This window comes from Cervus canadensis, chromosome 7, assembly GCF_019320065.1.
Source record: "Cervus canadensis isolate Bull #8, Minnesota chromosome 7, ASM1932006v1, whole genome shotgun sequence".
Classification (NCBI taxonomy): domain Eukaryota; kingdom Metazoa; phylum Chordata; class Mammalia; order Artiodactyla; family Cervidae; genus Cervus; species Cervus canadensis.
The window spans coordinates 91,777,415-91,787,545 of NC_057392.1; positions in this window are offsets into that span (position 1 = coordinate 91,777,415).

Genomic DNA, 10,131 nt, shown 5'->3' on the forward strand with positions numbered 1-10,131 from the left:
CAAACACGTGAAAAGATGCTCTACATCACTCATTATCAGAGAAATGCAAATCAAAACCACAATGAGGTATCATTACACGCCAGTCAGGATGGCTGCTATCCAAAAGTCTACAAGCAATAAATGCTGGAGAGGGTGTGGAGAAAAGGGAACCCTCTTAACACTGTTGGTGGGAATGCAAACTAGTACAGCCACTATGGAAAACAGTGTGGAGATTCCTTAAAAAACTGGAAATAGAACTGCCATATGACCCAGCAATCCCACTCTGGGCATACACACTGAGGAAACCAGATCTGAAAGAGACACGTGCACCCCAGTGTTCATCGCAGCACTGTTTATAATAGCCAGGACATGGAAGCAACCTAGATGCCCATCAGCAGATGAATGGATAAGGAAGCTGTGGTACATACACACCATGGAATATTACTCAGCCGTTAAAAAGAATTCATTTGAATCAGTCCTAATGAGATGGATGAAACTGGAGCCCATTATACAGACTGAAGTAAGCCAGAAAGATAAAGAGAACCAATACAGTATACTAAACAACATATTATATGGAATTTAGAAAAGCATGGTAATGATAACCCATATGCCAAAACCAGAAAAGAGACACAGATGTACAGAACAGACTTGGGACTCTATGGGAGAAGGCGAGGGTGGGAAATGTCCTGAAGAGCTAGCATTGAAACAAGTATACTATCAAGTGTGAAACAGATCACCAGCCCAGGTTGGATGCATGAGACAAGTGCTCAGGGCTGGTGCACTGGGAAGACCCAGAGGGATGGGATGGGGAGGGAGGTGGGAGAGGGGATCGGGATGGGGAACACATGTAGATCCATGGCTGATTCATGTCAGTGTATGACAAAAACCACTACAATATTGTAAAGTAATTAGCCTCCAACTAATAAAAATAAATGGAAAAAAAAGTTTGCAACTTGAAAGTTCATATATAGGGAATTTACTGTAGTTGCCAACGTGTTTTTAAAAAATGGGAGGTTTCACATAAAAATCTGGGCTTCTGTCTTCTCCTGAAAAATCAGAAGGGTTTTAGCAGCGAGCCGGTGTCACACAGCTCCACTTGGCTGGAGGTGAGTGGAGTCATTGCTCTATAGCCCCTCCCAGCCCTGCCTGGCCCTGCAAATATGGGAGAATTTCAAATCTTTGTGCTGAGATATAAATGCTAGCTTAAAACATTATCTTTCCTCAAAATTCTTGCAGGTTTACTGAGAAGGAAGAAAGCTGTAGTAACTATACAATGATAATGGCTGGATGGCCTCACCCATGCAATGAACATGAACTTGGGCAAACTTGGGGAGATGGTGAGGGACAGGGAGGCCTGGCGTCCTGCAGGCCATGGGGTCGCAAAGAGTCGGACATAATTTAGTGACTGAACAGCAACAGCAGTGGAATTACAGGCTTCAGCCGTTGGGAAGGCGTGAGGAACATTAGGGCTTCAGCATTTCACGTCGGGTGAGGCCTTTGCTTATGTTCACTGCGAGCAAGGTTTGTCCCAAGCGTCACATGAATGGTGTGGCCAGGACAGCCTGACTTGGCAGGGATTAAGGTAGGTGGAATGCGAATCAGGAGAGGCCGTGGAAGTTGGCGATTTGCCACCTAATCTCACCTGCCCTGCTTTCCATGCTGCATTCTGCTAAAACCGGGTGAAATATGAATTAAATACAGAATATATGCATCTCTTCTTTTTAACTGTATTGTGACTATTACTGTTTTAAAAGACAGAACTTCAAGGAAGCTGGCAAGTGCTAACTTCAAAGAACAAACATAAAATACTGTCTTGACGGTTGAGTTCCATTGGGTGACTCTGTGCAAACCCAACAGACGTCCAAAGGTGAAAACGATTTTTATTTTAGCTTCTTGTGGAAGACTTTCTGTTTGAGAATGAGGTTTTATATTTTCTCCACAACAATGAAGGCTTTCTAAACTTTGTCTCTGTTTTTATTGGCGCCCATGGGAGCTTTCTGTGTGGGCAAAATATTGCTGTGGCCCAGCTTTTGATGCTGGTGCTGAAAATCAAAGAAATGCAACTTCTCATTGTCATTTTTTTTTTTTTTTTTTGTGGCATGGGGCATGTGGGATCTTAGTTTCCTGACCAGGGACTGAACCCATTCCCCTAGCATTGGAAGCATAGAGTCTTAACCACTGGATCACCAGGAAAGTCCCTCATTTTCATTCTCATTTTTATAAAGTCCCTCATCCCTCATTCTCACTTTTATAAAGCTCTTCAGATCTATTAGCTTAACTGCTAGAAGTCCAGGCAGGTGTGTGCATTTTTCACATTTGGTTTTGCCGTGTTGGTAGTGTTTCCCTCGAGAGTTTATAATTACATATATTTAGTACTTAATATAAATATATGAGGAATATGATTACTTAGATAGCTAGTTACTGAATATAGGAGGTGAACAAAATAAGATTGTGTGATCATGATGCTGAGTTTACCATCCTTCCTAGGAAGAGGAAGATGACTGTGCCCTGAAAAGCCCCCTCTGCCTGCAGAAAAAAGGAGGGCTTTGAGGACAAAATATAGTCGTTGCATTTCATTTTTCCTACCCAATTCAATGCCTGACATCCCAGAAATCTTTCTTTGTTAATATTGATGGTCCACATAGTATATAGATTGTGGTTTGCATGTATGTGGGATTCAGATGATGCATGGGATGTAGAAGATGTGTTTCCTACCCTCAGTGAATTCAGTCAGTGAGCCAGGACCAAAGAAGGAGGCGATGGGCCTTGTGTACTGTTGTATATTAAGCACTAAATTGGATGGATATACAAAATATATTTTAAAAATTTTGCCAATCTGATAGGTGAAAAAGTGGATCTAACTACAGTTCTAACTTGGACATGCTTTTATTGACATTTATAAGGTGTCTGGCTGGGGCGTAAGGGATGCAGTGTTTTCTAGAGAAGTAAAGGGTTTCCCAGGGCCAAGCTGTCAGGGGAGGGCCCGTGCCCTTGACCCTATTTGCTTTAATGTATGGACAGCTGGTTCAGAGATTCTAACAGGAACCATCCATGTCATCTCCACATCTGAGGGTGCCTGGATAAGTGGCATCCACTTGTGCTTGCCTGTGGATGGGTGGGGCAGGACCTCCCATGCGTCAGTTTAGAGCTGTCTCCCAGGACACTGCCCCGTCCCTGGGACCTCACACTGCGGAGGGAGTTTGTCCTGAGGTTTACAGATAAGTGGACGGTGCCCCAGCTATTTGGGAGTGGAGGCAGTCTGTTTTGGGTTGGGCCATTCAGGGCAGACAAAACTGGGTCTTAGACCGGGTTTCAAAAAGTGTCGAGAGTGAGGACACAGCGTCTGACGTGATGGGTGGAGGTCACTGGAGTGGGGAAGTTGGGAAGAGAGTTACAGAGTGATGGAGTTTCTAGGCAGGGGTGGGGAGGAGCAGGCAGAAGAGCTTCTGCTTTATTCTTCAGGTAATGCTAAGCCATTATTATGAAAGAGAGGAAAAGACGGACAGAAGTAATGCTCTAGGAAGATTAATCTGGAAGCTTAAAGCGATTAGAGCAATAGAAGCTGCAAGAGGCTGGAGGGTGGTGAGGAGGCTCTTGGATAATCCAGGCAGAGAGTAAGTGGAGGCTGAATTTAGCTGGGAGGGGAGGGAGCAGCAGGGAGGAGTGTTTTTAGAGAATTATTCTTCAGAAAAGATAAATGAACCTAATCTTCCAATTCAGCCTACTTTCCCCTTTCTGCTTCCCGTACCCCCGCCCCCCAACCTCTGTTCTCATGTTTGCATCTCCATTCCTGCCCTGGAACTAGGTTCATCTGGACTATTTCTCTAGATTCCACTTACAGGACGGAAGAGATACATGTACACATATAGTGATTCACTTCGTTGCACCAGCAGAAACTAACACATTTTAAAGCAATTAGACTATATATATATATATATCAGTTCAGTTCAGTCGCTCAGTCGTGTCCGACTCTCTGCGACCCCATGGACTGCAGCACGCCAGGCCTCCCTGTCTATCACCAACTCCCAGAGCCTACTCAAACTCATGTCCATTGAGTTGGTGATGCCATCCAACCATCTCATCCTCTGTGGTCCCCTTCTCCTCCTGCCTCAATCTTTCCCAGCATCAGGGTCTTTTCCAGTGAGTCAATTCAGGTGGCCAAAGTATTGGAGTTTCAGCTTCAGCATCAGCCCTTCCAATGAACACCCAGGACTGATCTCCTTTAGGAGGACTGGTTGGATCTCCTTGCAGTCCAAGGGACTCTCAAGAGTCTTCTCCAACACCACAGTTCAAAAGCATCAATTCTTGGGTGTTCAGCTTTCTTTATGGTCCAACTCTCACATCCATACATGACCACTGGAAAAACCATAGCCTTGACTAGACAGACCTTTGTTGGTAAAGTAATGTCTCTGCTTTTTAATATGCTGTCTAGGTTGGTCATAGCTTTTCTTCCAAGGAGTAAGTGTCTTTTTTTTTGTTGTTGTTGTTGTTTTTGAGTAAGTGTCTTTTAATTTCATGGCTGCAGTCTCCATCTACAGTGATTTTGGAGCCCACAGAAATAAAGTTTCTCACTGTTTCCATTGTTTCCGCATCTATTTGCCATAAAGTGACTGGACCAGATGCCACGATCTTAGTTTTCTGAATGTTGAGTTTTAAGCCAACATTTTCATTCTCCTATTTCACTTTCATCAAGAGGCTCTTTAGTTCTTCACTTTCTGCCATGAGGTTGGTGTCATCTGTTTATCTGAGGTTATTGATATTTCTCCTGACAATCTTGATTTCAGCTTGTGCTTCTTCCAGCCCAGCATTTCACATGATGTACTCTGCATATAAGTTAAATAAGCAGGGTGACAATATACAGCTTTGACGTACTCCTTTTCCTATTTGGAACCAGTCTGTTGTTCCACGTCCAGTTCTAACTGTTCCTTCCTGACCTGCATACAGATTTCTCAGGAGGCAGGTCAGGTGGTCTGGTATTCCCATCTCTTGAAGAATTTTCCACAGTTTGTTGTGATTCACACAGTCAAAGGCTTTGGCGTAGTCAATAAAGCAGAAATAGATGTTTTTCTGGAACTCTCTTGCTTTTTCAATGACCCAGCGGATGTTGGCAATTTGATTTCTGGTTCCTCTGCCTTTTCTAAATCTAGCTTGAACATCTGGAAGTTCACGGTCCATGTACTATTGAAGCCTGGCTTGGAGAATTTTGAGCCTTACTTTCTAGCGTGTGAAATGAGTGTAGTTGTGCGGTAGTTTGAGCATTCTTTGGCATTGCCTTTCTTTGGGATTGGAACGAAAACTGACGTTTTCCAGTCCTGTGGCCACTGCTGAGTTTTCCAAATCTGCTGGGATATTGAGTGCAGCACTTTCACAGCATCATCTTTTAGGATTTGAAATAGCTCAACTGGAATTCTTTATATATAATATAAAGATAAGATAACTAAATACAGCTGGATCAGGAGAGGGCTGGAGGTATAAGAGGTAACGGTAGTTCACCTGCAGTTTCCAGCCTGGAAGGGACTAAGAACTGAGTCTGTGCCTTGCTCCCTCTCCCTAGCCTTGCAGATCTCCATGCTGGTCCTTGAAACAAGGGAAGCACCGTCCCACCTCAGGGTCTTGACACTTGCCAATTCCTCCATCCTGCACACTCTTCTCCCAGGCCTCTACCTGATTTGTTTCTTCATTTTCGGTCTTTACCTGGCCCTCTCCACTCATTTGTCTTCGAAAACACTGGAATTTTTAACCAGTCCTCTAATTATGAAAATATTATGCTTTCTGGAAGTTCTTGCAGGTGCAGAGATGGAGGGCTTAAGTTACAGAGACTGCTAAAATATGCCCTCATTAGAGGTGCCTTTCTTGATTGCTCAACCTCAAATTTCCCCTTTATCCTGCTTGATTTTTCCTTGTAGCATGTTTCCTCAGCTGAGTATATGTGTTAAGTACTTAGTCCTTTGTTCAGTTAGTTTTTTTTTTTTCTTTTTAGTATGTAAGGGCATATGAGCAGAGAGTATGTTTCTATTTTTGTTTTTCTTAATACAGTAAAACACCAGATAAATTCAGTGCCTGGCACATAGTAGGTTCTTAATAAATATATATTAATTAAATAAATGAAACAAGGAGCTAATTTGGGGAGAAGAGGAGGCGGAAGATGATGAGTTAATTTTTTCCCTTTTTTAATTCCAGTTTTATTGAGATATAATACTGAGATACATAGTCATGCAGCACGGTACAAGTTCTACAGTTTAACAGTTTGACTTACATCATAAAGTCATTATTACGTTATGCTCAGTAAATAGCCATCGTTTCACATAGGTATAAAGTTAAAGAAATAAAAAAAATTTTTCCTTATTTGAGAACTCTTAGGATTACTCTCTTAACTTTCACATATAACATACCACAGTGTTAATTATGTGTTTTATGTTGGACATTACATCCCTAGTACTTAGTTATCTTAACCTGGAACTTTGTCCCTCAGGACCACCTCCATTCAATTCCGCCTCCCTCCATCCCGTAATACCCCCTAACCACAAGTCCGACCTCATTTTCTATGAGTTCGCTTGTTTTGGGATGTGATTGTCTCACAACACTGCGTGGGGCTTCCCTGGTGGCTTGGTGGCAAAGAATCCGTCTGCCTGCCGATGCAGGAGACGCGGGTTCCATCCCTGGGTCAGGAAGATCCCCTGGAGACAGGGCTGGCCCACTCCAGGACCCTTGCCTGGAACACTCCATGGACAGAGGGGCTTGGCGGGCGGCACAGCCCCTGGGGATACAAAGAGCTGGACACGACTCAGTGACTGAGCACACACAACGTGTTAGTTCCTGAGGAGTTAGTTTTAAACAGGGATTGTCCTAGAAGAAATGATGCTTTCCGTGGCCATCGGCAGGGTCTCAAGGATGGGGGATGCAGCTCTGTGCCCTTCAAAGGTCGTTTCCTTCTGAAGCATCAGGACAGCCCCCTTAGGACAGTCCTGTTCTCTGGGTGCTGTCTCAGTAGTTTTCAGCTTTCTTTAGGAGTCCACCCTCCCGCTTCCCCTGTAACTCACCTTCTTCCGGGGAGAGAGGAGGGAGAAGAGCTTTGGGGTAGAGCGTGGACCTGGTGCTGTTGACTTTCTGCGAAGACTACCCTGAAACCAAGTGTTCTCTCTTAAACTGTCCATCAAATACACATCTGATGCTTTCTAGGAACTCCAAATCAATTTATCACAATGATTTACTGCAGACTATTGGAAACATACTTGATGCACCCTGTAATAATCCAAATGAGACCACAAACAAAAACGAGGCACACCTGTAGCTCATTTGTTCCCACTGTTTCATTGCTTCAATTCACACTTTCGCCAGGAGCAGATTAGATCATCTCCCAAACTCACTTCTGATTTAATGAAGTAGTTCATGAACATTCATTTGGTTCTCTGAAATAATCCCTTAAAGAAAACACATTTCTCTTTTTCAAACACAGCTCAGCCTTTTCTTGGCCATGAACCGCTTTCGAATGTTACCATTGACTGTATTGAAATGAATGAATATATTATAAAGCACTTTATCTTTATTGCTGCCTGAAGTAATCTGTGAAGAGTATAATTGCCAACTGTGTACCTTAGGCCCGTAATTCCATTACTGGGCTCTTATGGAGCCATCAGTCCCAGGGATGGTTCTCCGCTTGACAAACCAGCCATCAAATCTCAAACTTGCCCAAATGGCACTCTTCAGGTCTGTTCACCCTGGTCTGAACCTGGCAGATGTTATCAGAAGCCTCAGCTGCCGGGTCTGTTCTTGAGTCTGCTTAACAAGGCTGTCATGCCTCTGATAACCTGACGTCACAGCTTCAGATCAAAGACTCCCTCCAGGATCAAGTGGCCCCCTGCTTCCTTTGACTGTCCATAAATACCCTTAACAGGTGGTAACATTAATTTTAATTTTCTAGCCATATTTGTGTGTGGGACAGGTGCCAGCCACCTTTCCAAAGTGGGGTGGTGAGGAGGTTAATACTGTTTGCCTTTGTGTTTGGGCTGGAGGTGACCCAGTTTCTCCAGATAGATCTAAATATCCCATAGTCTAACAACAAAGATTAAATTAGTGGGGATTAAATTAAGTGGGGATGGGGGTCATTGAAAAAACTTTCCTGCCAGCAGGCCAGTAAACCTTGGGTTCACACTTGGCCATGAATTTCTGTGCAATCTGAGGATTTTGGAAGTAATCTTGTCCAGATCTCTCCTTTCAAAGTAACAGCTTCCACTCATCACAAGTTTAACATGTGCTAAAAACTGCTCTTTGATGTATCTTATAGAAATTAATTTTTACAAAAAAATTTGGAGGTTGGTATTTTAATCTTTATTTCAGAGATGACATTTCTTGACCAGATTCTCACAGCAAATGGCAGATGTGGGATTTGACTTGAGGTTTATCTGGCTCCAAATTTATGTGACAGAATTCCAAATCGGTAATTTGATATTTACTCACAAATAGTTTCAATGCCCTCATCCCCCAATTTTTATCCTTTAAAGTAAGTTGAGAACATTATAGCACTGCACTCAATGGCACAATAAGAAGTAATAGCAAGAAGATAAGCTGCCCCCTTAGAGACTTCCCTGGTGGTCCAGTGGCTAAGACTTTGAACTCCCAACATAGGAGCCTCGGGTTCCATCACTGGTCAGGGAACTGGATCCCACCTGCCATAACTAAGACCAGGTGCAGCCAAATAAATATTTTTAAAAAGCTGCCCCTTTAGCCATTCCCAAATTTACAGTCTCAAGAAAACCTTCATGTATGTCAGCTTGCCAGTTCCTGGGATACTTGCTCCTGATTCCAAATGTCCAGGAACAATTTACCACCTAAAATTAAATCAGATCAGTTCAGTTCAGTCGCTCAGTCATGTCGTACTCTTTGCGACCCCAGGGACTGCAGCACCCCAGGCTTCCCTGTCTATCACCAACTCCCAGAGCCTGCTCAAACTTATGTCCATTGAGTCATTGATGCCATCCAACCATCTCATCTTCTGTTGCCCCTTTCTCCTCCTGCCCTCAATCTTTCCTAGCATCAGGGTCTTTTCAGATGAGTCAGTTCTTTCGAATCAGATGGCCAAAGTATTGGAGCTTCAGCTTCAACATCAGTCCTTCCAATGAATGTTTAGGACTGATTTCCTTTAGGATGGACTGGTTGGATCTTCTTGCAGTCCAAGGGACTCTCAAGAGTCTTCTCCAACACCACAGTTCAAAAGCATCAATTCTTCTGCGTTCAGCTTTCTTTATAGTCCAACTCTCACATCCACACATGACTACTGAAAAAACCATAGCTTTGACTAGATGGACCTTTGTCAGATACTCTGCCCTTATCAGACCCTTTAGATATAGCCCTACCTCGTGAAACAGAGCAACAGAAATCACTTCTTTTCCACTGAATGTTGACAATCATTCTTATTATTATTCATGAATAACATATCAAAATATGATACTGAAGGCCTTTACCTGTCCAAGAAGAAGACATATATAACTAGGTAATATCAGGGTATAGAAGTAAATCTTGGGAAGTGGTGGAAAGAGGAGAGAGGACCATAATCTAACCAGGCAGATAAAACCTGCAGTGAAGAGGGGATGCAAGGGCAGGTGTTTACCTGCTGGGTGGAAACCCTCCAAATTCGTGTCTGTGAATCATGGACAGCGTGTGTGTGTGTGTGTGCTCAGTATGTGTCTGACTCTGCGACCCCATGGACTGTAGCCTTCCAGGCTCCTGTGTCCATTCAGTTTCCCAGGCGAGAATACCGGACTGGGTTGCCACTTCCTTCTCCAGCGGATCTCCCTGGGCCAAACCCGTGGTCCCTGCCTCAGCAGGTGGATTCCTTACTGCCGCACCACCGGCGTTATTCAAAAGGAATAAGACCATATTGCTTTGGTTGGAATTCCTATCCTGAGAGAGGCTGTGAGGAAATCAGATAACTTAGGCTGGTCTCTGGGTCTGATTAGCCTTCTCTGGGGGGTGGGGGGACAACTGGCAGAAAGGGATCGATGCTGGTGGATATGTCCAAGATCAGGAGGGCCCTGGGTCCCAGGGGGAAAGGGGGCCCACAGCAAACATCTAAGACTTTATCAATGTTGCCATCCAGCCGAGGACTCCTCGGAGGCCAGTTGACTGAGCGCTAGCCCTGCCAAAGTTTGCAGA